Genomic DNA, 27,273 nt, shown 5'->3' on the forward strand with positions numbered 1-27,273 from the left:
TAAAAGTAAAAAAGTACTCCTTTAAAGGGTACTTTTCATCAAAAAATCTTTTGATATATTATAGATTAATGTATGCAGAATAACTTTCCAATAGCATGTTATTAAAAAATATGGTTCTTTCTATTTAATTTTCCACTTTGAAATAATGACCACTAGAGGTCTCCCTACCAGCCCTTTTTATAGATTTCAGACTCATGCTGGAGTCCTAAATCTGCAGCCGGGACACAGACAAGCTCAGCACTGCTCCCTGCCTGTCAATCAGACAGATAGGAGCCAGCACTGTGCTCATAGCACAGCAGGGCATACTCCTGACTCTGCCTTTCTGCATGCCCTCATTAATTTTACTAACTGAGCTCCGATCTTTCTTCTCTCTGCACATGCAGTTGTAAACAGAGAGGAGAAGATTCAGAGCTGCCAGCTGAGCTTGTCTGTGTCCTGGCTGCAGTCTGAGATTTAGGACTCCAGCATGAGTCTGAAATCTATACAAAGGGTCTTGCAGCCAGGACTGGTAGGGAGACCTCTAGTGGTCATTTTTTCATGGTGGAAAATTAAGTAGAAAGAAGCATATTTTTTTAATAACATTCAATTGGAAAGTTATTCTGCATACATTAATCTATAATATATCAAAAGTTTTTTTGATGAAAGACACCCTTTAATGGAGTAGTCTACTGCAGACTATTCCTACTCCATTGTGCCCGGGCTGTAAAAAAAAAAATACAAAAGGAACTTTCACTCACCTTCCTGCGTTCCTCTGGTGCACGGATCGTCACACGGGGCTCAGCCTATCACCGTTCGCAGCGATTTCCTGCTTTGGCCAGTGATAGGCTGAAGGGCCGTGTGACGAACCGTGCAGGAAGATGACCGGACCAGAAGACCGATCAGCTGTAGAAGACCAATCAGCTCCCGGGGAACGCAGGAAGGCGAGTAAAAATTTCCGTTATAATTTTCCGTTATGAAAACCCTTAAAACAGCAGTTAGAAAATACCATTAAAGTCTATAGAATTTTTACCGTTTATCCGTTTTAACCCGTCATAGCCCGTTATTAAGAACGGATGTTATTTGTGACGGAAGAAAAAAAACGTACATGAACTATTTTTCTTGCGTTGCAAAATAACGTCTGTTATTAGTAACGGGCTATGACAAGTTAAAACGGATAATGTAAAAATCCCATCGAATTTAATAGGATTTTGTACCGGCAGTTTTTAAGAGTTTTCATAACAGAACATTATAACGGCAGTGTGAAAGCAGCCTTAAAGGGGCTATCCAGGAATATAAAAACAGAACTAATTTCTTTCAAAAACTGTCTGTCTCCATGTTGGGTGTGGTCCTGCAGCTCTGTTCCATTGAAGTGAATGGAGCCAAGTTGTAATACCACAACCAACCTGGGGACAGACGTGGAGCCATTTTTGAAAGAAATTAGTTCTGTTTTTCTATTCCTGGATAACCCCTTTAAGTCATGATCTGCCCCTCTATGTGAATAGCATCTGAATCTGATGATCTTCCAACAGATTGCAGACCTCTAGAGTCTCTCACAAGTGGATTTAAAGGGGTACTCCGGTGAAAACCTTCTTTCTTTTAAATCAACTGGTGGCAGAAAGTTAAACATATTTGTAAATTACTTCTATTAAAAAATCTTAATCCTTCCTGTACTTATTAGCTGCTGAATACTACAGAGGAAATTCTTTTCTTTTCGGAATGCTCTCTGATGACATCACGAGCACAGTTCTCTCTGCTGACGTTATTATAATAATAATAATGCTTTATTTATTGTTGTCCTTAGTGGGATTTGAACCCAAGTCCCCAGCACTGCAAGGCAGCAGTGCTAACCACTGAGCCACCATGCTGCCCTTAGCATACATCTGCTATGCATGATTGCTAAAATGGACAGAGATGTCAGCAGAGAGCACTGTGCTCGTGATGTCATCAGTGTTCCAAAAAGAAAGGAATTTCCTCTGTAGCATTCAGCAGCTAATAAGTACTGGAAGGATTAAGATGTTTTAATAGAAGTAATTTACAAATATGTTTAACTTTCTGCCACCAGTTGATTTAAAAGAAAAAAGATTTTCACCGGAGTACCCCTTTAATGGCCAAGAAAGCCAAGGTAGCCTCCCTGTATAGGAGAGACAGGCCATGGGCCTGTGGAATTTCCATTGTGTATATTTATTCCTTTCCAGATGATCACAAAGGTCTTGCAAGAAGGTCAAATGGGAAAAGTCCTAAGTCATGGCCTAACATGGCCGCTATTGTTGATGGTCAGAGGAATTTATTGGGAGGTTTTTAAAGATAACAAAATCTGGTTATTCAAGATGGCCGCTACCCTGCCCTACATAGCCTGAAAGGTGACAGGTCAAATCTAGCTTGGATTGTTATCAATGTTCTGGCACACTGTAGTGGGGGGTGTTACAGGAACCTGGTTCCTTTTTTCTCTCCTATTAGGGTGCACACTACGTTTTTGCTATACAGTCCCCGTATACGGTTTCAAGTTAAAAACCGTACGGAATCGTATAGAAAACATTATGCATTTAAAGGGTCACTCTCATTAAAACTAATTTTTGCTATTGCACTCCTTATGGTAAATAGAAAATATTTCTAATATACTTTGTTTAAAAAAAATGAAGTTTTCTGTTTTACTTGTGCTTAAAAAAGCTCAAGAGCACATTTTCCCCCATCTTATACACAGACTTAGGACCAAAGTCCAAACACAGGAAGTGCAGCCTGGAGTGCTGAGGGGGGTGTGTCCAACCAACAGCATATTGCAGTTTAGTGTGAGAGGAGCTATGATTGGACGAGGCTGGACACACCCCCCTCAGCACTCCAGGCTGCACTTCCTGTGTTTGGACCTCGGTCCTAAGTCTGTGTATAAGATGGGGAAAAATGTGCTCGAGCTTTTTTAAGCACAAGTAAAACAGAAAACTATAATTTTTTTTAAACAAAGTATATTAGAAATATTATTTATTTGCCATAAGGAGTGCAATAGCAAAAATTAGTTTTAATGAGAGTGACCCTTTAACATTGTAAACCATATGTCAAACGCATCATCCGGTTTAGTCCATTTTGCGTCATAGGTTGCATGTAGAGATGAGCGAACTTACAGTAAATTCGATTCGTCACGAACTTCTCGGCTCGGCAGTTGATGGCTTTTCCTGCATAAATTAGTTCAGCTTTCCGGTGCTCCCGTGGGCTGGAAAAGGTGGATACAGTCCTAGGAGACTCTTTCCTAGGACTGTATCCACCTTTTCCAGCCCATCGGAGCACCTGGAAGCTGAACTAATTTATGCAGGATAAGACATCAACTGCAGAGCCGGGAAGTTCGTGACGAATCGAATTTACTGTAAGTTCGCTCATCTCTAGTTGCATGTACAGCACGTTTCTGCAATACAGTTCTTGTATCAGGTTTTTGATGAAAGACGGATTCCTCAAAACCTGACTAAACTGTATCAAAACCTTGTGTACAAATTTCAACCCGTATACGGTTAAAAACTGAATACGGTTTGAAAAATGATGTCCGGTTGCATCCATTTTGTAAGAAAAAAAAACGTATACGTTTTTAACTTTTCACTCCATTATGAATAAAGTTTCACTTGTTTGATTGAAATTCCAAGAAAAAAAAACTGTGCGAAGTCAAAAACCGTATGGTGAAAACCAGATGGAACCGTACGCACATACGGTTCCCATTGACTCCCATTTAAAAAAAGACAAAAAAAAAAACATATACGGTTTAATACAGTTTTTCACCCGGACCAAAAAACGTGGTAGGCTACGGTTTTGAGTACAGGTAAAAAAAATGACAAAACCGTACAGGATGCAAAACGGACACAACCTGATGCATCGTTTGGCATATGGTTTTCAATGGAGAGTCACTGTATACGGTTTTCAATATGGTCCAGTGCGGTTTTCACATTGCAAACGTATACGGGAACTGTATTGCAAAAATGTGGTGTGACTGCACCCATATACGGTTTTGTCCAGTTTTTTTCCCAGTACCCAAAACTAGACTACCACGTTTTTTGGTCCGGGTAAAAACCAGATCAAACCGTAAACTTTTTTTTTATTTTTTATTTATTTTTTAACATGGGAGTCAATGGGAACCGTACAGAACTGTATGTGCGTACGGTTCCATCCGGTTTTCGACTTTGCACAGTTTTTTTTCTTGGAATTTCGATCAAACAAGTGAAACTTTATTCATAATGGAGTGAAAAAGTAAAAAAACGGATGCAACCAGACATCATTTTTCAAACTGTATACGAGTTGGAATTTGTACACACGTTTCGATACAGTTTAGTCCGGTTTTGAGGAATCAGTTTTTCATCAAAAACCTGATACGGGAACTGTATTGCAAAAACATAGTGTGAATGCAGCCTTATCCAGAATGTCCTGGATTTTCTACAAGGGGTAATGATAAGGGTCTTACATCTTGGAAATAATAAGGGGTCTTACATCTTGGAATAGTGCAACTTTTGGCATCGTCTACTGCTCTGGGGTAAAAGGTTTTGCAAGAGCCGCTCATACAGAGATTTGTGGTTCCTAGGATTTGTGCAGTGATTATTCATCTGGTTCTTGAATGGGACCTTTTGTCTTGTTCTAGACCAGTGTTTCCCAACCAGGGTGCCTCCAGCTGTTGCAAAACTACAACTCCCTGCATGCCCGGACAGACTCCATGAGGGCCCGACATCCACAGGTGGGGGTTGTGCTTACAGTCCAACACCTTGCAAGATGTTTGGCATTTGCCAGAGAACAACAAGATTGGCAAATTCTCCACTGGGGCCCTGTGCTCTTCACAGATGAAACAGGTTCACACTGAGCAAGTGACAGAGTCTGGAGACGCCATGGAGAACGTTCTGCTGTCTGCAACATCCTCCAGCATGACCGGTTTGGCGGTGGGTCAGTAATGGTGTGGGGTGGCATTTCTTTGGGGGGGGCCGCACAGCCCCCCCATGTGCTTGCCAGCCCGACTGCCATTAGGTACCGAGATGAGATCCTCAGACCATATTCTTGTGCGGTTGGCCCTGGGTTCCTCCTAATGCAAGACAATGCTAGACCTCATGTGGCTGGAGTGTGTCAGCAGTTCCTGCAAGAGTTCAGTAAATGCTGTCTGGAGTGATGAAGGGGGATGTGTGCAGCCTTAACTGCTCTGGGCTGTGTGTAGCAGAGTGAGGGAGGACGTTCTCCCCTGGCTTCAGATGATGTCACGCCTGATGGGGAACGCCTCTTCCCAGTCTGTGAATCTGACTGAGCAGAAAATACAGAGCGATATGAAGGTAGAAAACTACTGTGTACACATACAGCTCAGCTACATGCACATAACACATATACAGCTCTACTGTGTACACATACAGCTCAGCTACATGCACATAACACATATACAGCTCTACTGTGTACACATACAGCTCAGCTACATGTACATTACACATATACAGCTCTACTGTGTACACATACAGCTCAGCTACATGCACATTACACATATACAGCTCTACTGTGTACACATACAGCTCAGCTACATGTACATTACACATATACAGCTCTACTGTGTACACATACAGCTCAGCTACATGCACATTACACATATACAGCTCTACTGTGTACACATACATCTCAGCTACATGCACATTACACATATCCAGCTCTACTGTGTACACATACAGCTCAGCTACATGTACATTACACATATACAGCTCTACTGTGTACACATACAGCTCAGCTACATGCACATTACACATATACAGCTCTACTGTGTACACATACAGCTCAGCTACATGCACATTACACATATACAGCTCTACTGTGTACACATACAGCTCAGCTACATGCACATTACACACAGCTCTGCTGCAGACATATATAACACACACATACACAGCTCTGCACCACGCACATCACACACACACAGCTCTGCTGCATACACATAACTTCAGCTCATCCAGCAGCGATCACAACCAGCACAGCAGAGTCCTGCATACACTGAGCAGATGAGCCTAGAGCAGCAGTCCCTGATCATGTGACTCCTCCTCCCCCTCCATGTGACCGATCACATGACTGTGACATCATCGCAGGTCCTATCAGCACACGGCTCCCGTACAGAAGGTATGTAGCGAAGGGAATTCAGGTTGTCTTCATTTATTAATTCTCTCCGTTGCCCGTAGCAACCAATCACAGCTCAGCTTTCATTTTACCACCCACAGCTGCATGAGAAATGAAAGCTGAGCTGTGATTGGTTGCTACGGGCAACAGAGAGAATCTTACTGTAGGAAGGCGTCAGAAACCTTCTCAAATGTCGCAGAATTGTGTTTTTTTTTCCAGCCAACAAATATATACTCGTTTTTTGTTTTACAGTAAAATTAAGGGTTTCTTAATCCTCTTAATGGGCACCGATACACCTTTTTACGGCAGTCATTAAAGGGGTACTCTGTCCCTAGACATCTTATCCCCTATCCAAAGGATAGGGGATAAGGTGTCTGATTTTGGGGGTCCGGCCACTGGGACCCCCACGATCTCCTGGTCGGCACCGCGGCGCTGTGAACACGGAAGCTTGGCGCTTCTGTGTTCGTGACGTCTTGCCACGCCCTCTCTATTCATGTCTATGGGAGGGGGCGTGGCGGCTATAATCGCCTGTCATCTGACACGGAGCACTGTGCATCGGGTGACTGGGATGCTGCACAGAGATTGCGGGGGTCCCAGCAGCCAGACCTCCAACAATCAGACATCTTATCTCCTATCCTTTGGATAAGGCATAAGATGTTGAAAGGTGGAGCACCCCTTTAAGGATACTTATTATAGCCCGCCATGCTTTTATGGCAGGCTAGAGTATGGCAGCACGAGTTCACCGTGCCAGGATTGAGAGTGTGAACCTAGCCCAGTGTTTCCCAACAAGGGTGCCTCCAGCTGTTTTAAAACTCCTAGCATGCCCGGACAGCTGATGGCTGTCCGGGCATGCTGGTAGTAGTAGTTATGCAAAAGCTGGAGGCACCCTGGATGGGAAACACTGGGCTAGGTTCATAGAGATGCATGGTGGGGGCGTGTCAACCACCACTTAGTGCGGGGGGGTCTCATCGGTCGGACCCCTCATTCTTCTTTTTTAATTCCTTAAGGACTCAGGGCGTACCTGTACATCCTGAGTCCGCTCCCGTTCTATAACAGCAAGTCGGGCCCCGTGGCTAATAGCGTGCGGCACTGATGGCGGTGGAGCGTGCTATTAACCCTTTAGTCGCGGTGTTCAAAGTTGATCGATGCGTCTAAAGTGAAACTAAAGTGCTGCCGGTTAGCTTAGGGGGCTGTTCGGGACCGCCGCGGCAAAATCGTGGCATTCCGAACAGCTGTAGGACAGCAGGAGGGTCCCTTACCTGCCTCCTGGTGTCCGATCACAGAATGACTGCTCAGTGCCTGAGATCCAGACATGAGCAGTCAAGCGGCAGAATCATCGATCAGTGGTTTCTTATGAGAAACCAGTGATCAATGTAATAGATCAGTGTGTGCAGTGTTATAGGTCCCTATGGGATAATAATGATCAGTGTGTGCAGTGTTATAGGTCCCTATGGGATAACAATGATCAGTATAAGAGATCAGTGTGTGTAGTGTTATAGGTCCCTATGGGATAACAATGATCAGTGTGTGCAGTGTTATAGGTCCCTATGGGATAACAATGATCAGTATAAGAGATCAGTGTCTGCAGTGTTATAGGTCCCTATGGGATAACAATGATCAGTGTGTGCAGTGTTATAGGTCCCTATGAGATAACAATGATCAGTGTAAGAGATCAGTGTGTGCAGTGTTATAGGTCCCTATGGGAGCTATAACACTGCAAAAAAAAGTTAATAAAGATCATTTAACCCCTTCCCTAATAAAAGTTTGTGGTATATGTGGTATCGCCAAGTGCAGAAATGTCCGAATTATAAAAATATATCATTAGTTAAACCACACGGTCAATGGCGTACGCGCAAAAAAATTCCAAAGTCCAAAATAGAGTATTTTTGGTAACTTTTTATATCATGAAAAAATGAATAAAATGCGATCAATAAGTCCGATCAATACAAATCAATACATGGTACCGCTAAAAACTTCAGATCACAGCGCAAAAAATTACTCCTCATACCGCCCCATACACGAAAAAATAAAAAAGTTATAGCGGTCAGAAGATGCCAATTTTAAACATATACATTTTCCTGCATGTAGTTATGATTTTTTCCAGAAGTACGACAAAATCAAACCTATATAAGTAGGGGATCATTTTAACCGTATGGACCTACAGAATAAAGATCAGGTGTCATTTTTACCGAAAATTTTACTGCATAGAAACGGAAGCCCCCAAAATTTACAAAATGGCGTTTATCTTCAATTTTGTCGCACAATGATTTTTTTTCCATTTCGCTGTATATTTTTGGGTAAAATGACTGATGTCATTACAGTAGAATTGGTGGCTCAAAAAATAAGCCATCATATGGATTTATAGGTGCAAAATTGAAAGAATTATGATTTTTTTAAATGTAAGGAGGAAAAAACGAAAGTGCAAAAACGGAAAAGTCCTTAAGGAGTTAAAATGAAATGTAAAAAAAAAGAATTCGATTTTTCTACATGAAATGTTTTTTAAATTATAATAATACTCATCCATAATGACCCAAACAATAAAACTATATTCTTATTAAATCAGCACTGTAAAACAACAACAAAAAAAATAAAATAAAATGATAGCTGTATTTTATTAATCTGCCTCCCGATAAATGGGAAAATAAAATAATTAAGTCTTTAAAGGGGTACTCCGGTGAAAACCTTTTTTCTTTTAAATCAACTGGTGGCAGAAAGTTAAACATATTTGTAAAGGACTTCTATTAAAAAATCTTAATCCTTCCTGTACTTATTAGCTGCTGAATACTACAGAGGAAATTCTTTTCTTTTTGGAATGCTCTCTGATGACATCACGAGCACAGTGCTCTCTGCTGACGTTATAATAATAATAATAATAACACTTTATTTATTGTTGTCCTTAGTGGGATTTGAACCCAAGTCCCCAGCACTGCAAGGCAGCAGTGCTAACCACTGAGCCACCATGCTGCCCTTAGCATATATCTGCTATGCATGGTTGCTAAAATGGACAGAGATGTCAGCAGAGAGCACTGTGCTCGTGATGTCATCAGTGTTCCAAAAAGAAAGGAATTTCCTCTATAGCATTCAGCAGCTAATAAGTACTGGAAGGATTAAGATTTTTTAATAGAAGTAATTTACAAATATGTTTAACTTTCTGCCACCAGTTGATTTAAAAGAAAAAAGGTTTTCACCGGAGTACCCCTCTAAGTCATATGTATTTCAAAAGGTATACCAATACAAACTGCAAATTTTACCATAAAAGGGAAAAATTGGGGGGGGGGAGTGTCCATATTGTGCCAAATCAGTAAAATGTAAAGAAAAAATATATATAAATGTATGGCTGCCTTCATACTCATAAACTAAATTTTTTTTATCATATGGTGAACAGTGTAAATTTACAATGCAAAAGTGGAATGACAAAATTTCATTTGTTCTTCTGCAAACGTTAAAAGAGATAGGAGAGGGGATGATTTTTAGATCTCAGACGGTCTGACTGCTGGGACCCCCTGTGTCTCCTGTACGGACCCCCTGTGTCTCTCCCCAGGAATGCAGCATCATGACCCCTGCCTAAAGGGGAGCCCGCCACGGCCTCTCGATATATCTCTATGGGAGAGTCGTTCAGCTATTTTTGGCTTTCCCATAGAGATATATGCAGAGGACGTGGCGGGCTCCCCTTTAGGCAGGGGTCATGATGCTTCATTCCTGGGGAGAGATGGGGCTCCATACAGGAGATCACGGAGGGTCCCAGCAATCGGATCCCCCCCACGATCTAAAACGTATCCTTATATCCTGCAGCTAGGGGATACGTTTTTTGGTATTAGACTTCTCCATTAATAAAAATGAAATAATAAGACATGTAAACCCCAAGATGGTAGCAGTAGATTGTACAACTTATCCCACAAAAAACAAGCCCTCGTATGGCTTTGTCGACAAAAAAAAAAAAAAAAAAAAAAAAAAAGAAAAGAGTTACGGCACATGGAAGAAGACAATTGAAAAGTGAAAAGAAAATTTTGGGGCATAAAAGGGGAATTTTGGTGGAATAAAACAAAACGTATTCCCTATCCACAGAATTGGGGAAATGTTTCTGATCAGGGGGTGGGGTTGGGTGTACCCTTCCCCGCTATCTCCTGTATGGGGGCCTAGTTACTCACCTGTCCTCGTTGCAGTCGTGTTCCCACCCTCGAAGACGGGCTTCAGTTTTAACTCAAGCTCTATTTTCGCACCTTTTTTTGGGGGGGGGGGGTTTAATCAAACATTTGTACAATTTTTCCACTCTGCATTGGTGCAGGGAATAATCACTCCCCCCCCTATATGTAAACATGCCCAAAAGAACTTCACCATATGACCTGCCGATCACTTCTCTAATAGTTCGGTGTCCGGCATAAAGCCATAGAATCCACCGGAACCCCACAATCAGATCATTGTAATTCTGGTCATTGCATCGGAACGGTCACCGTGGGGATAAGATATAAAGAGGATGTCCCATCTCCGTATCTCAGGGTTTTCTGGGAAAGTGGGGAAGTTATGCAATTTGCGTAACCCCCATTGACTGTAATAAGAATTGCGCAAATGGCGTAGACCAGCAGGTTAGCCATTGGGAGCTATGCAAATTGTATACGTTCCCCACTTTGGCTGTTTTCGGCTTTCCCGACCACCTCCCATCGCTGCAGACCGGTATTAAATCTAGGCAGGTGGCTCCGGCACGTTGCTGTCTATGGAGACGACGCATCTCCGAGTGGTCCTAGTGCTGGCTTTTTCTGCCAGCAGCTGCCACAAATGGAATGTTTAATCTGTTTAAACTTTTCCAGACGGAAATTCCGCCATGTGAGTGGCGCCTTGTTATATGAAGCCCGACTTCTACAAGTCAGCAGTGGAGCGAGCATGGGGGGTGAGTAACATCACATACTTCTGCTAGGTCTATCTAGTGATCAGTCTAGTGACCCTGAACAATCCAAATGTTTACATGTCAAAGGTTTTTTTTTTTTAATGTGGCAGTAAATCTCCTCAAATGTTTGCCCATAATATCAACTATAATTGTATTGTGTTTTTTTTTTTTTACATGGGATTTTGTTTAGATTTTGCATCGTCTCCTCTTCTTCCCTTCAGGTTTCTCCAACCCAGGATCCTCTGCTGATATCTTCTATATAAGAGAAGTTTCCTGATCAACCATGGAGAGAGACAGGAACAAGATGGCCGACAGGATAATAAACCTCACCCTACAGATACTCTTCCGGCTTACTGGAGAGGTGAGGGATTCTGGGAGTGATGTCACATGACCTCATTCTTATCTATGGAATAACAGATGGATATGACTGGAGAGGTGAGGGATTCTGGGAGTGATGTCACATGACGTCATTCTTATCTATGTAATAACAGATGGATATGACTGGAGAGGTGAGGGATTCTGGGAGTGATGTCACATGACCTCATTCTTATCTATGTAATAACAGATGGATATGACTGGAGAGGTGAGGGATTCTGGGAGTGATGTCACATGACCTCATTCTTATCTATGTAATAACAGATGGATATGACTGGAGAGGTGAGGGATTCTGGGAGTGATGTCACATGACCATTCTTATCTCTGTAATTACAGATGGATATGACTGGAGAGGTGAGGGATTCTGGGAGTGATGTCACATGACCTCATTCTTATTTATGTAATAGCAGATGGATATGAATGGAGAGGTGAGGGATTCTGGGAGTGATGTCACATGACGTCATTCTTATCTATGTAATAACAGATGGATATGACTGGAGAGGTGAGGTATTCTGGGAGTGATGTCACATGACCTCATTCTTATCTATGTAATAACAGATGGATATGACTGGAGAGGTGAGGGATTCTGGGAGTGATGTCACATGACCTCATTCTTATCTATGGAATAACAGATGGAAATGACTGGAGAGGTGAGGGATTCTGGGAGTGATGTCACATGACCTCATTCTTATCTATGTAATAACTGATGGATATGACTGGAGAGGTGAGGGATTCTGGGAATGTATGTAGTGATATTAATGTGTCTCTCCATGTACAGGATTACACAGTAGTGAAAAAGGCCTCTAGTGGGCGCAGTCGGGCCCCAGTTTCTGAAGCACAAAAGAAAATAAATGAACAGAAGATCCTAGAACTCACCAAAAAGATGATGGAGCTGCTGACTGGAGAGGTGACCCTGCTGGGAATGCTGGGACATTATACAGTAATGGAGGGGTCTGGTGATGACTGGAGAGGTGACACTGCTGGGAATGCTGGGACATTATACAGTAATGGAGGGTCTGGTGATGACTGGAGAGGTGACACTGCTGGGACATTATACAGTAATGGAGGGGTCTGGTGATGACTGGAGAGGTGACACTGCTGGGAATGCTGGGACATTATACAGTAATGGAGGGGTCTGGTGATGACTGGAGAGGTGACACTGCTGGGAATGCTGGGACATTATACAGTAATGGAGGGGTCTGGTGATGACTGGAGAGGTGACACTGCTGGGACATTATACAGTAATGGAGGGGTCTGGTGATGACTGGAGAGGTGACACTGCTGGGACATCATACAGTAATGGAGGGGTCTGGTGATGACTGGAGAGGTGACACTGCTGGGAATGCTGGGACATTATACAGTAATGGAGGGGTCTGGTGATGACTGGAGAGGTGACACTGCTGGGAATGCTGGGACATTATACAGTAATGGAGGGGTCTGGTGATGACTGGAGAGGTGACACTGCTGGGAATGCTGGGACATTATACAGTAATGGAGGGGTCTGGTGATGACTGGAGAGGTGACACTGCTGGGACATTATACAGTAATGGAGGGGTCTGGTGATGACTGGAGAGGTGACACTGCTGGGACATTATACAGTAATGGAGGGGTCTGGTGATGACTGGAGAGGTGACACTGCTGGGAATGCTGGGACATTATACAGTAATGGAGGGGTCTGGTGATGACTGGAGAGGTGACACTGCTGGGAATGCTGGGACATTATACAGTAATGGAGGGGTCTGGTGATGACTGGAGAGGTGACACTGCTGGGAATGCTGGGACATTATACAGTAATGGAGGGGTCTGGTGATGACTGGAGAGGTGACACTGCTGGGACATTATACAGTAATGAAGGGGTCTGGTGATGACTGGAGAGGTGACACTGCTGGGAATGCTGGGACATTATACAGTAATGGAGGGGTCTGGTGATGACTGGAGAGGTGACACTGCTGGGACATTATACAGTAATGGAGGGGTCTGGTGATGACTGGAGAGGTGACCCTGCTGGGACATTATACAGTAATGGAGGGGTCTGGTGATGACTGGAGAGGTGACACTGCTGGGACATTATACAGTAATGGAGGGGTCTGGTGATGACTGGAGAGGTGACACTGCTGGGAATGCTGGGACATTATACAGTAATGGAGGGGTCTGGTGATGACTGGAGAGGTGACACTGCTGGGAATGCTGGGACATTATACAGTAATGGAGGGGTCTGGTGATGACTGGAGAGGTGACACTGCTGGGAATGCTGGGACATTATACAGTAATGGAGGGGTCTGGTGATGACTGGAGAGGTGACACTGCTGGGAATGCTGGGACATTATACAGTAATGGAGGGGTCTGGGTGATGACTGGAGAGGTGACACTGCTGGGACATTATACAGTAATGGAGGGGTCTGGTGATGACTGGAGAGGTGACACTGCTGGGACATTATACAGTAATGGAGGGGTCTGGTGATGACTGGAGAGGTGACACTGCTGGGACATTATACAGTAATGGTGGGGTCTGGTGATGACTGGAGAGGTGACACTGCTGGGAATGCTGGGACATTATACAGTAATGGAGGGGTCTGGTGATGACTGGAGAGGTGACACTGCTGGGAATGCTGGGACATTATACAGTAATGGAGGGGTCTGGTGATGACTGGAGAGGTGACACTGCTGGGACATTATACAGTAATGGAGGGGTCTGGTGATGTCTGGAGAGGTGACACTGCTGGGACATTATACAGTAATGGAGGGGTCTGGTGATGACTGGAGAGGTGACCCTGCTGGGAATGCTGGGACATTATACAGTAATGGAGGGGTCTGGTGATGACTGGAGAGGTGACACTGCTGGGACATTATACAGTAATGGAGGGGTCTGGTGATGACTGGAGAGGTGACCCTGCTGGGAATGCTGGGACATTATACAGTAATGGAGGGGTCTGGTGATGACTGGAGAGGTGACACTGCTGGGAATGCTGGGACATTATACAGTAATGGAGGGGTCCCGTGATGACTGGAGAGGTGACACTGCTGGGAATGCTGGGACATTATACAGTAATGGAGGGGTCTGGTGATGACTGGAGAGGTGACACTGCTGGGACATTATACAGTAATGGAGGGGTCTGGTGATGACTGGAGAGGTGACACTGCTGGGAATGCTGGGACATTATACAGTAATGGAGGGGTCTGGTGATGACTGGAGAGGTGACACTGCTGGGAATGCTGGGACATTATACAGTAATGGAGGGGTCTGGTGATGACTGGAGAGGTGACACTGCTGGGACATTATACAGTAATGGAGGGGGTCTGGTGATGACTGGAGAGGTGACACTGCTGGGAATGCTGGGACATTATACAGTAATGGAGGGGTCTGGTGATGACTGGAGAGGTGACCCTGCTGGGAATGCTGGGACATTATACAGTAATGGAGGGGTCCGGTGATGACTGGAGAGGTGACACTGCTGGGAATGCTGGGACATTATACAGTAATGGAGGGGTCTGGTGATGACTGGAGAGGTGACACTGCTGGGAATGCTGGGACATTATACAGTAATGGAGGGGTCTGGTGATGACTGGAGAGGTGACACTGCTGGGACATTATACAGTAATGGAGGGGTCTGGTGATGACTGGGGAGGTGACACTGCTGGGACATTATACAGTAATGGAGGGGTCTGGTGATGACTGGAGAGGTGACACTGCTGGGAATGCTGGGACATTATACAGTAATGGAGGGGTCTGATGATGACTGGAGAGGTGACACTGCTGGGAATGCTGGGACATTATACAGTAATGGAGGGGTCTGGTGATGACTGGAGAGGTGACCCTGCTGGGAATGCTGGGACATTATACAGTAATGGAGGGGTCTGGTGATGACTGGAGAGGTGACACTGCTGGGAATGCTGGGACATTATACAGTAATGGAGGGGTCTGGGTGGTGACTGGAGAGGTGACACTGCTGGGACATTATACAGTAATGGAGGGGTCTGGTGATGACTAGAGAGGTGACACTGCTGGGAATGCTGGGACATTATATAGTAATGGAGGGGTCTGGTGATGACTGGAGAGGTGACACTGCTGGGACATTATACAGTAATGGAGGGGTCTGGGTGATGACTGGAGAGGTGACACTGCTGGGAATGCTGGGACATTATACAGTAATGGAGGGGTCTGGTGATGACTGGAGAGGTGACACTGCTGGGAATGCTGGGACATTATACAGTAATGGAGAGGTCTGATGATGACTGGAGAGGTGACACTGCTGGGAATGCTGGGACATTATACAGTAATGGAGGGGTCTGGTGATGACTGGAGAGGTGACCATGCTGGGACATTATACAGTAATGGAGGGGTCTGGTGATGACTGGAGAGGTGACCATGCTGGGACATTATACAGTAATGGAGGGGTCTGGTGATGACTGGAGAGGTGACACTGCTGGGACATTATACAGTAATGGAGGAGTCTGGTGATGACTGGAGAGGTTACACTGCTGGGAATGCTGGGACATTATACAGTAATGGAGGGGTCCGGTGATGACTGGAGAGGTGACACTGCTGGGAATGCTGGGACATTATACAGTAATGGAGGGGTCTGGTGATGACTGGAGAGGTGACACTGCTGGGAATGCTGGGACATTATACAGTAATGGAGGGGTCTGGTGATGACTGGAGAGGTGACACTGCTGGGAATGCTGGGACATTATACAGTAATGGAGGGGTCTGGTGGTGACTGGAGAGGTGACACTGCTGGGAATGCTGGGACATTATACAGTAATGGAGGGGTCTGGTGATGACTGGAGAGGTGACCCTGCTGGGAATGCTGGGACATTATACAGTAATGGAGGGGTCTGGTGATGACTGGAGAGGTGACACTGCTGGGAATGCTGGGACATTATACAGTAATGGAGGGGTCTGGTGATGACTGGAGAGGTGACACTGCTGGGAATGCTGGGACATTATACAGTAATGGAGGGGTCTGGTGATGACTGGAGAGGTGACACTGCTGGGAATGCTGGGACATTATACAGTAATGGAGGGGTCTGGTGATGACTGGAGAGGTGACACTGCTGGGAATGCTGGGACATTATACAGTAATGGAGGGGTCTGGTGATGACTGGAGAGGTGACACTGCTGGGAATGCTGGGACATTATACAGTAATGGAGGGGTCTGGTGATGACTGGAGAGGTGACACTGCTGGGAATGCTGGGACATTATACAGTAATGGAGAGGTCTGGTGATGACTGGAGAGGTGACACTGCTGGGAATGCTGGGACATTATACAGTAATGGAGGGGTCTGGTGATGACTGGAGAGGTGACACTGCTGGGAATGCTGGGACATTATACAGTAATGGAGGGGTCTGGTGATGACTGGAGAGGTGACACTGCTGGGACATTATACAGTAATGGAGGGGTCTGGTGATGACTGGAGAGGTGACACTGCTGGGACATTATACAGTAATGGAGGGGTCTGGTGATGACTGGAGAGGTGACACTGCTGGGGACATTATACAGTAATGGAGGGGGTCTGGTGATGACTGGAGAGGTGACCCTGCTGGGAATGCTGGGACATTATACAGTAATGGAGGGGTCCGGTGATGACTGGAGAGGTGACACTGCTGGGAATGCTGGGACATTATACAGTAATGGAGGGGTCTGGTGATGACTGGAGAGGTGACCCTGCTGGGAATGCTGGGACATTATACAGTAATGGAGGGGTCTGGTGATGACTGGAGAGGTGACACTGCTGGGAATGCTGGGACATTATACAGTAATGGAGGGATCTGGTGATGACTGGAGAGGTGACACTGCTGGGAATGCTGGGACATTATACAGTAATGGAGGGGTCTGGTGATGACTGGAGAGGTGACACTGCTGGGAATGCTGGGACATTATACAGTAATGGAGGGGTCTGGTGATGACTGGAGAGGTGACACTGCTGGGACATTATACAGTAATGGAGGGGTCTGGTGATGACTGGAGAGGTGACACTGCTGGGAATGCTGGGACATTATACAGTAATGGAGGGGTCTGGTGATGACTGGAGAGGTGACACTGCTGGGACATTATACAGTAATGGAGGGGTCTGGTGATGACTGGAGAGGTGACACTGCTGGGACATTATACAGTAATGGAGGGGTCTGGTGATGACTGGAGAGGTGACACTGCTGGGACATTATACAGTAATGGAGGGGTCTGGTGATGACTGGAGAGGTGACCCTGCTGGGAATGCTGGGACATTATACAGTAATGGAGGGGTCCGGTGATGACTGGAGAGGTGACACTGCTGGGAATGCTGGGACATTATACAGTAATGGAGGGGTCTGGTGATGACTGGAGAGGTGACCCTGCTGGGAATGCTGGGACATTATACAGTAATGGAGGGGTCTGGTGATGACTGGAGAGGTGACTGCTGGGACATTATACAGTAATGGAGGGGTCTGATGATGACTGGAGAGGTGACACTGCTGGGAATGCTGGGACATTATACAGTAATGGAGGGGTCTGGTGATGACTGGAGAGGTGACACTGCTGGGAATGCTGGGACATTATACAGTAATGGAGGGGTCTGGTGATGACTGGAGAGGTGACCCTGCTGGGAATGCTGGGACAGACATTATACAGTAATGGAGGGGTCTGGTGATGACTGGAGAGGTGACACTGCTGGGAATGCTGGGACATTATATAGTAATGGAGGGGTCTGGTGATGACTGGAGAGGTGACACTGCTGGGACATTATACAGTAATGGAGGGGTCTGATGATGACTGGAGAGGTGACACTGCTGGAATGCTGGGACATTATACAGTAATGGAGGGGTCTGGTGATGACTGGAGAGGTGACACTGCTGGGACATTATACAGTAATGGAGGGGTCTGGTGATGACTGGAGAGGTGACACTGCTGGGAATGCTGGGACATTATACAGTAATGGAGGGGTCTGGTGATGACTGGAGAGGTGACACTGCTGGGAATGCTGGGACATTATACAGTAATGGAGGGGTCTGGTGATGACTGGAGAGGTGACACTGCTGGGACATTATACAGTAACGGAGGGGTCTGGTGATGACTGGAGAGGTGACAATGCTGGGACATTATACAGTAATGGAGGGGTCTGGTGGTGACTGGAGAGGTGACACTGCTGGGAATGCTGGGACATTATACAGTAATGGAGGGGTCTGGTGATGACTGGAGAGGTGACACTGCTGGGAATGCTGGGACATTATACAGTAATGGAGGGGTCTGGTGATGACTGGAGAGGTGACACTGCTGGGAATGCTGGGACATTATACAGTAATGGAGGGGTCTGGTGATGACTGGAGAGGTGACACTGCTGGGAATGCTGGGACATTATACAGTAATGGAGGGGTCTGGTGATGACTGGAGAAGTGACACTGCTGGAAATGCTGGGACATTATACAGTAATGGAGGGGTCTGGTGATGACTGGAGAGGTGACACTGCTGGGAATGCTGGGACATTATACAGTAATGGAGGGATCTGGTGATGACTGGAGAGGTGACACTGCTGGGAATGCTGGGACATTATACAGTAATGGAGGGGTCTGGTGATGACTGGAGAGGTGACACTGCTGGGACATTATACAGTAATGGAGGGGTCTGGTGATGACTGGAGAGGTGACACTGCTGGGACATTATACAGTAATGGAGGGGGTCTGGTGATGACTGGAGAGGTGACACTGCTGGGACATTATACAGTAATGGGGGGGTCTGGTGATGACTGGAGAGGTGACACTGCTGGGAATGCTGGGACATTATACAGTAATGGAGGGGTCTGGTGATGACTGGAGAGGTGACACTGCTGGGAATGCTGGGACATTATACAGTAATGGAGGGGTCTGGTGATGACTGGAGAGGTGACACTGCTGGGAATGCTGGGACATTATACAGTAATGGAGGGGTCTGGTGATGACTGGAGAAGTGACACTGCTGGAAATGCTGGGACATTATACAGTAATGGAGGGGTCTGGTGATGACTGGAGAGGTGACACTGCTGGGAATGCTGGGACATTATACAGTAATGGAGGGATCTGGTGATGACTGGAGAGGTGACACTGCTGGGAATGCTGGGACATTATACAGTAATGGAGGGGTCTGGTGATGACTGGAGAGGTGACACTGCTGGGACATTATACAGTAATGGAGGGGTCTGGTGATGACTGGAGAGGTGACACTGCTGGGACATTATACAGTAATGGAGGGGGTCTGGTGATGACTGGAGAGGTGACACTGCTGGGACATTATACAGTAATGGGGGGGTCTGGTGATGACTGGAGAGGTGACACTGCTGGGACATTATACAGTAATGGAGGGGTCCGGTGATGACTGGAGAGGTGACCCTGCTGGGAATGCTTGGACATTATACAGTAATGGAGGGGTCTGGTGATGACTGGAGAGGTGACCCTGCTGGGAATGCTGGGACATTATACAGTAATGGAGGGGTCTGGTGATGACTGGAGAGGTGACTGCTGGGACATTATACAGTAATGGAGGGGTCTGATGATGACTGGAGAGGTGACACTGCTGGGAATGCTGGGACATTATACAGTAATGGAGGGGTCTGGTGATGACTGGAGAGGTGACACTGCTGGGAATGCTGGGACATTATACAGTAATGGAGGGGTCTGGGTGGTGACTGGAGAGGTGACACTGCTGGGACATTATACAGTAATGGAGGGGTCTGGTGATGACTGGAGAGGTGACCCTGCTGGGAATGCTGGGACATTATATAGTAATGGAGGGGTCTGGTGATGACTGGAGAGGTGACACTGCTGGGACATTATACAGTAATGGAGGGGTCTGGGTGATGACTGGAGAGGTGACACTGCTGGGAATGCTGGGACATTATACAGTAATGGAGGGGTCTGATGATGACTGGAGAGGTGACACTGCTGGGAATGCTGGGACGTTATACAGTAATGGAGAGGTCTGATGATGACTGGAGAGGTGACACTGCTGGGAATGCTGGGACATTATACAGTAATGGAGGGGTCTGGTGATGACTGGAGAGGTGACACTGCTGGGACATTATACAGTAATGGAGGGGTCTGGTGATGACTGGAGAGGTGACACTGCTGGGAATGCTGGGACATTATACAGTAATGGAGGGGTCTGGTGATGACTGGAGAGGTGACACTGCTGGGAATGCTGGGACATTATACAGTAATGGAGGGGTCTGGTGGTGACTGGAGAGGTGACACTGCTGGGAATGCTGGGACATTATACAGTAATGGAGGGGTCTGGTGATGACTGGAGAGGTGACACTGCTGGGAATGCTGGGACATTATACAGTAATGGAGGGATCTGGTGATGACTGGAGAGGTGACACTGCTGGGACATCATACAGTAATGGAGGGGTCTGGTGATGACTGGAGAGGTGACACTGCTGGGAATGCTGGGACATTATACAGTAATGGAGGGGTCTGGTGATGACTGGAGAGGTGACACTGCTGGGAATGCTGGGACATTATACAGTAATGGAGGGGTCTGGTGATGACTGGAGAGGTGACACTGCTGGGACATTATACAGTAATGGAGGGGTCTGGTGATGACTGGAGAGGTGACACTGCTGGGAATGCTGGGACATTATACAGTAATGGAGGGGTCTGGTGATGACTGGAGAGGTGACACTGCTGGGAATGCTGGGACATTATACAGTAATGGAGGGGTCTGGTGATGACTGGAGAGGTGACACTGCTGGGAATGCTGGGACATTATACAGTAATGGAGGGGTCTGGTGATGACTGGAGAGGTGACACTGCTGGGGATGCTGGGACATTATACAGTAATGGAGGGGTCTGGTGATGACTGGAGAGGTGACACTGCTGGGAATGCTGGGACATTATACAGTAATGGAGGGGTCTGGTGATGACTGGAGAGGTGACACTGCTGGGAATGCTGGGACATTATACAGTAATGGAGGGGTCTGGTGATGACTGGAGAGGTGACACTGCTGGGAATGCTGGGACATTATACAGTAATGGAGGGGTCTGGTGATGACTGGAGAGGTGACACTGCTGGGAATGCTGGGACATTATACAGTAATGGAGGGGTCTGGTGATGACTGGAGAGGTGACCCTGCTGGGACATTATACAGTAATGGAGGGGTCTGGTGATGACTGGAGAGGTGACACTGCTGGGAATGCTGGGACATTATACAGTAACACCACTGGAGGGGTCGGGGTGATGACTGTATCATTGTGTGTCAGGTTCCTATAAGGTGTCAGGACGTGGCGGTGTATTTCTCCATGGAGGAGTGGGAGTATGTAGAAGGACACAAGGATCAGTACAAGGATCAGGTGATGATGGAGGATCAGCAGCCCCTCACATCAGCAGGTAATAGACATGACTATATACACACACGTCCTCTCATTATTTGTATGTAAAGAATGAATTCAGTCTCTGTATGTGTTCCCTACAGTCAGATCCAGTAAGAGAACAGCAGCAGAGAGGTGTCCCCGTCCTCTTCTTCCACAGGATCAGGATCAGGTAGATGGAGATATTCCCTATGATCTGTAGAAGGGCTATGTGTCTATGTGTGGCTTGAACATGGGCACTACACAATCGTTTTGAATATCCTTTTAATAATATTTGTGAAGCTGGCAAAGCAAATTTTTTAAAACCTTTGCTTAACTCTTGTAGTAAGTTTCAGACATCCTTGACACTGTGACTGGTTATCCTTTCTTGAATCACCTTTGCTAGATACCAAATACTAAAATACTACACATGGTGAACTGTGACCTAGTCATCTAGACATCACATCTTGAACCCCAATTTAGCTCAACTAACCTTGACTTCTACTGTATGATGACTTTTACTATATTTCTTCCACAGCTTATGAATCAGGGAGACGACTGGAACTATATTAAGGCACCAGACATAATAATAAAAATAGAAGAAGAGACAGATGTGAGCGGTGATGAGCAGTATAAGGAGGACATTCCCACAGGGAAAGATCTGATCTATATTAATGCTACAGACATAAAGACAGATGGGAGCAGCGATGAGCAGTTTATGGAGGATATTCTAATAGGAAACAGTCTAAACAATATTTATGGTTTAGACATTAAGATAAAAGAAGAAGAAGAGACAGATGTGAGCGGTGATGAGCAGTATAATGAGGACATTTCTACAGGTAACCGCCCAGGTGAGTGCTGACCACTAAATCCAGAAAAGAGATTCAGATCCTTTACTCAGGGCCTAGTTGAATTCCTTCATGCAGTGATTCCTGCCTCCCATTCTTCTTGCGGATGAGGCCACAAGGTTTTCACACCTGGATTTGGGGATTTTCTGCCATTTTTTTCTACAGATCCTCTCAGCTCTGTCAGGTTAGATATGGACCGTCGGTGAAGCCATTTTAGGTCTCTCAAGAGATGTTGTATTGGGTTCATACTCTGGCTGACATTCACAGAGTTGTCCCTAAGCCGCTCCTGTGTTGTCTTGGCCGTTTGCTTAGGGTCATTGTCTTGTTGGAAGGTGAATGATCACCCCAGTCTGAAGTCCAGAGCTCGGACTCAGGTTTTTACTATGAATATCTCTGTACTTTTCTCCATTCGGCTTTCCCTCGACCCTGACCAGTCTCCCTGTCCCAGCCTATGATGGGCATTGCCTGGTTTTCTCCAGATATGATACTTAGATTTGAGGCCAAACACATCGGTCTTGGTTTCATCAGACCACAGAATCTTGTTTCTCAATGGTCTTAGCGTCCTTACGTCCATGTGAAATTTAAAGGGGTATTCCAGGCAAAAACTTTTTTTTTATATATCAACTGGCTCCGGAAAGTTAAACAGATTTGTAATTTACTTCTATTAAAAAATCTTAATCCTTCCAATAGTTATTAGCTTCTGAAGTTGAGTTGCTGTTTTCTGTCTAACTGCTCTCTGATGACTCACGTCCCGGGAGCTGTCCAGCTCCTATGGGGATATTCTCCCATCATGCACAGCTCCCGGGACGTGACATCATCATTGAGCAGTTAGACAGAAAACTTCAGAAGTTAATAACTATTGGAAGGATTAAGATTTTTTAATAGAAGTAATTTACAAATCTGTTTAACTTTCCAGAGCCAGTTGATATATATAAAAATGTTTTTTGCCTGGAATACCCCTTTAAGTTTTTTCTTTAGAATAAAATTAGCAAAAAAAAATCTGAAATTTTCATTTTTTTGATATTGACTTGCAAATTTATGCATTTTTTTTCTATTTTAGCAGCAACATATTAAATCCATTGCCTGACTAGAGACAGAGTGAGATTTTGGATCTGTTGTGCAGTGTGTAGACTGGACCTTGTAGTGCCATCAGTGTTGTTGGAACCTCTGTGAATGAGAAAATGCATGATCAGGTCATATGGTAGAGCGGGTAGGATGGGGAGAAAGTTCCATGTCAGATTTTGATCTATACGTATAACGTTAGATGAAGCGATGGCAAACAAAATATACTAAATATGAATATGTGCAAAATATTTACGGTAAATTATTCAAAAACAATAAAATATGTTTTTATTCTCTGCAGATAACTAGTACCAGTGAGATCAGAGGAGAATCTTCTATCTTCATATTATAAAGCAGATGATGATATCACACAAGATACATATGAAGAACATTCCATTATCCCAGATACACCCTCAGCCCTTCACAGACAAGATCTGTCATCTCATCCTGTTATACCAGTACTATATCCTGGTTCATCACAGACTGTTTAATCATAATAAAAGTTACATGAGGGTTGTTGAATATCAAAGAGCTGACACAAGAGAGAAGCCATATTCATGTTCAGAATGCGGGAAAAATTATAACGATAAATCAAATCTTATTATACATGAAAGGACCCCACACAGGAAAAAAGCCATTTGCATGTTCAAAATGTGGGAAATGTTTTATTAGGAAATCATATCTTACCGAACATGAAAAAAACTCACACAGGGAAGAAGCCATATTCATGTTCAGAATGTGGGAAATGTTTTATGCGGAAATCTTATCTTAACGAACATGAAAGACTGCACAAGGGTGAGAAGCCATTTCCATGTTCAGAATGTGGGAAGTGTTTTATTTTGAAATCAAATCTTGTTCAACATCAAACACTCCACACAGGGGAAAGGCCATTTCCATGTTTAGAGTGTGGAAAATGTTTTAGACGAAAATCACATCTCGTTGATCATCAGAGAACTCACACAGGGGAGAAGCCATTTTTATGTACAGAATGTGGGAAATCTTTTCTAATGAAATCATATCTTGCTAAACATCAGAAAATTCACACAGTGGAGAAGCATTTTTTATGTACCATATGTGGAAAGTCTTTTAGCCAAAAGTCAGTTTTAATTACACATCAGAGAACTCACACAGGAAAAACAATTTAATGATCATAATGTGGGAAGCATTTTACCTATTCAACACCAAAGAATTTACACGGGGATGTAGCCATTTTGTTTTTGTGAGAAACAACTCCCGGTGGGAGAAATCCAGCACTCCAGGCTCCAGTCAGGATATATAAAAATAGAAAGCTTTATTTTGTCTTCTTAAAACCATTACAAAATGGGGGGGAAAGGACAAAATAGCATAAAAATACTGACGCGTTTCGGGAGGACCCTTTATGGGATCGTCCCCGAAACGCCTCAGTGTTTATATGCTATTTTATCCTTTTTACCCCCTGTTTTATAACGGTTTTTAAAAGATGAAATAAATCTTTCTAATTTTATATATCCTGAATGGAGCCAGGAGTGCTGGATTTCTCCCACTCGGAGTAGTTTCTCTCAGTCTACACTGTGGCTACACTGTGGCTGTCACGCCCGTACACCTGGCTACTTCGGGACTATTGGACTTTCTGCTGGAAGCGTGAGTGGATTTTTTCCTTTCTTTCTTTGCATTTTCTTTTTGTAACTAGTTTTATTTACAAATAGTACAAGATAAAGATACAACCGCGAGAAAGCAATTAAGAGCAATAAATTATGATCAAAAAGTGTGTACATTTATCCAAAAAAGACGGTTTAGTAAACCAACGGTGGAGCGGCCTTCTGGATAGGAACACCAGCGGATCGGATAGGTAGAGGTTTTTGTGTTATTTTATGAAATTTGCGCCTCATTTATTGTTGTGAAAGAGTAAGTCCTGTCAGGTTACGGACATTTTTGTGTGTATTTAGAACTGTATACACTGCTTTTATAATGAACCTGACGAAGAGGGTGGTCTGACCTTCGAAACGCGTTGTCCTGTTTTGTTATGATAAATACTTTATCATTTTTATATATCTGTTGAAATTATGTTAGTCTCTTCTTATGATCAGGATTCTTTCTGTATCTTCTCTCCTTGTTAGAAGCTGTGTGTCGGTATTCAGCTCACCACCGCGTCCCGTGGCGCATGGACTGTCGCGGACTTCACCAATGCACAAGCCAGGAACAAAGAACAGTGTCCAGTGCTACTCCCGTTAAAATGATGCTGTTTTATTTCATAATACACCACAGGTATATAGACAAAGTGGACACAGGTTACACGTCACCTGTGTCTACTTTGTCTATGTACCTGTGGTGTATTATGAAATAAAACAGCATTGTTTTAACGGGAGTAGCACTGGACACTGTTCTTTGTTCCTTCTCTCCATGTTGTAAAAGATTAGTGCGGTAGAGCCAGGCAAATAACACTAAAACAGCAGTCTGAGACAGTGACACAGACGTATAGGTCAAACCAGGGATTCTCCTGTCTTATTTTCCAGCAACAAGAAATACAGCTTTTACATGAAGGCATAAAAGCAACGTAAATCCTGCCTCTATTACGTCCTACCAGCAGCACAGATGGAGGTTATCCAACTACCTTGGACTGGTAGGACCGATGGAATTTTAATGAGCTCAAGTATAGGAATTAAATAAATCAATTGACACAGTCCAGTGTGTTTTTTCAGTCCTCATGGATAGTGTTGTTGTTTTTTATTCTGGGGATTCTTCTTGAATCTCCATTGTTCAGTAGGGAGTACTTTCTCCTAAAAAAAAGTTCTCATACTCACATTTTTTTTCAGCTGCATCCTTCCACTGCTATTGCGGATTTGGCAGCTCCCTTTTTGGGGGAAGTGACGTCAGACCCATGGGGCATCACTTCCGGCGCAATCCAGCTTGGCCTCAGTTTTCCTCGCTCTTGCGGAGCTGGTTTTTAGTGCAATTTTGCCCTGGGTTTTGGGATGTTTACTTCCCTCCCTGAGTGTTTTATATTTCTTTATTCTTAGTATTTTCAGACCTCGTGAAGACAGAGTGGAAGAAACTCCTTGGTGCAATCATGGGGTTCCATACCCAAGGTGGACATGGCAATTGCCAAATTGCCAAGCACACTCAGAACCCTATGGATAAAAGGCCAGAGTGCGCTTTTAGATGCAGATATATTGCAACTGCTGCTTTACCTCCATGGCCATTACTGCATCCGAAGTCTCCACCTTTCTGAGGACCCGATTGAACCAGATCCAAACAAACATCAAGCAAAAGGTTTTTCGTGACATCGTTGCGGCCTTTAAAACCACTAACCTGGCGATGGACTTCCAGCTGAAGGTAGGGGCCAAGTACATGGCCCCTACTGTGGGTTACTGATGCTTCCTAATATAATTTATGTGGCCTTCCATTTGAGCCAGGTTGGCTTTTAGATTTTGAATTAGATAAAATTATGGAGGGCCTATCTTAAAAAATGGGGAAGAGTCTTCCCCAAAAGTCATAAGTCTGCCCAGAAGTTAAGATCCGTGAGGGACTGGGGAGCGCAGGGAAGTGGTTTGTGGCACTCCTGTGCAGCCAGGGATAAGAAATCCTCCTCCTGACTGTGGGCCTTTTCGAGGCTCTTGGTTGCCCCCATTACTCCTGCCATTCCTTCAGAGCACTTTCCTGTTCCAATGTCTCAGCCTCCTGTTGGAGGTTGTCTAATGCACTTTAAAGAAGTATGGGTTCAGAATATTCTAGATCCTGGGGTGCTGAATAT

General features: G+C 45.0%; 1 pseudogene; it reads left to right on the forward strand.

The window, feature by feature from the left end:
- The window catches only part of LOC130295682 (zinc finger protein 260-like), a 55,228-nt pseudogene extending 30,337 nt beyond the window's left edge, over positions 1–24,891 (forward strand).
- The last annotated feature ends 2,382 nt before the right edge of the window (positions 24,892–27,273 follow it).

This window comes from Hyla sarda, chromosome 1 (genome assembly GCF_029499605.1).
Source record: "Hyla sarda isolate aHylSar1 chromosome 1, aHylSar1.hap1, whole genome shotgun sequence".
NCBI lineage: Eukaryota > Metazoa > Chordata > Amphibia > Anura > Hylidae > Hyla > Hyla sarda.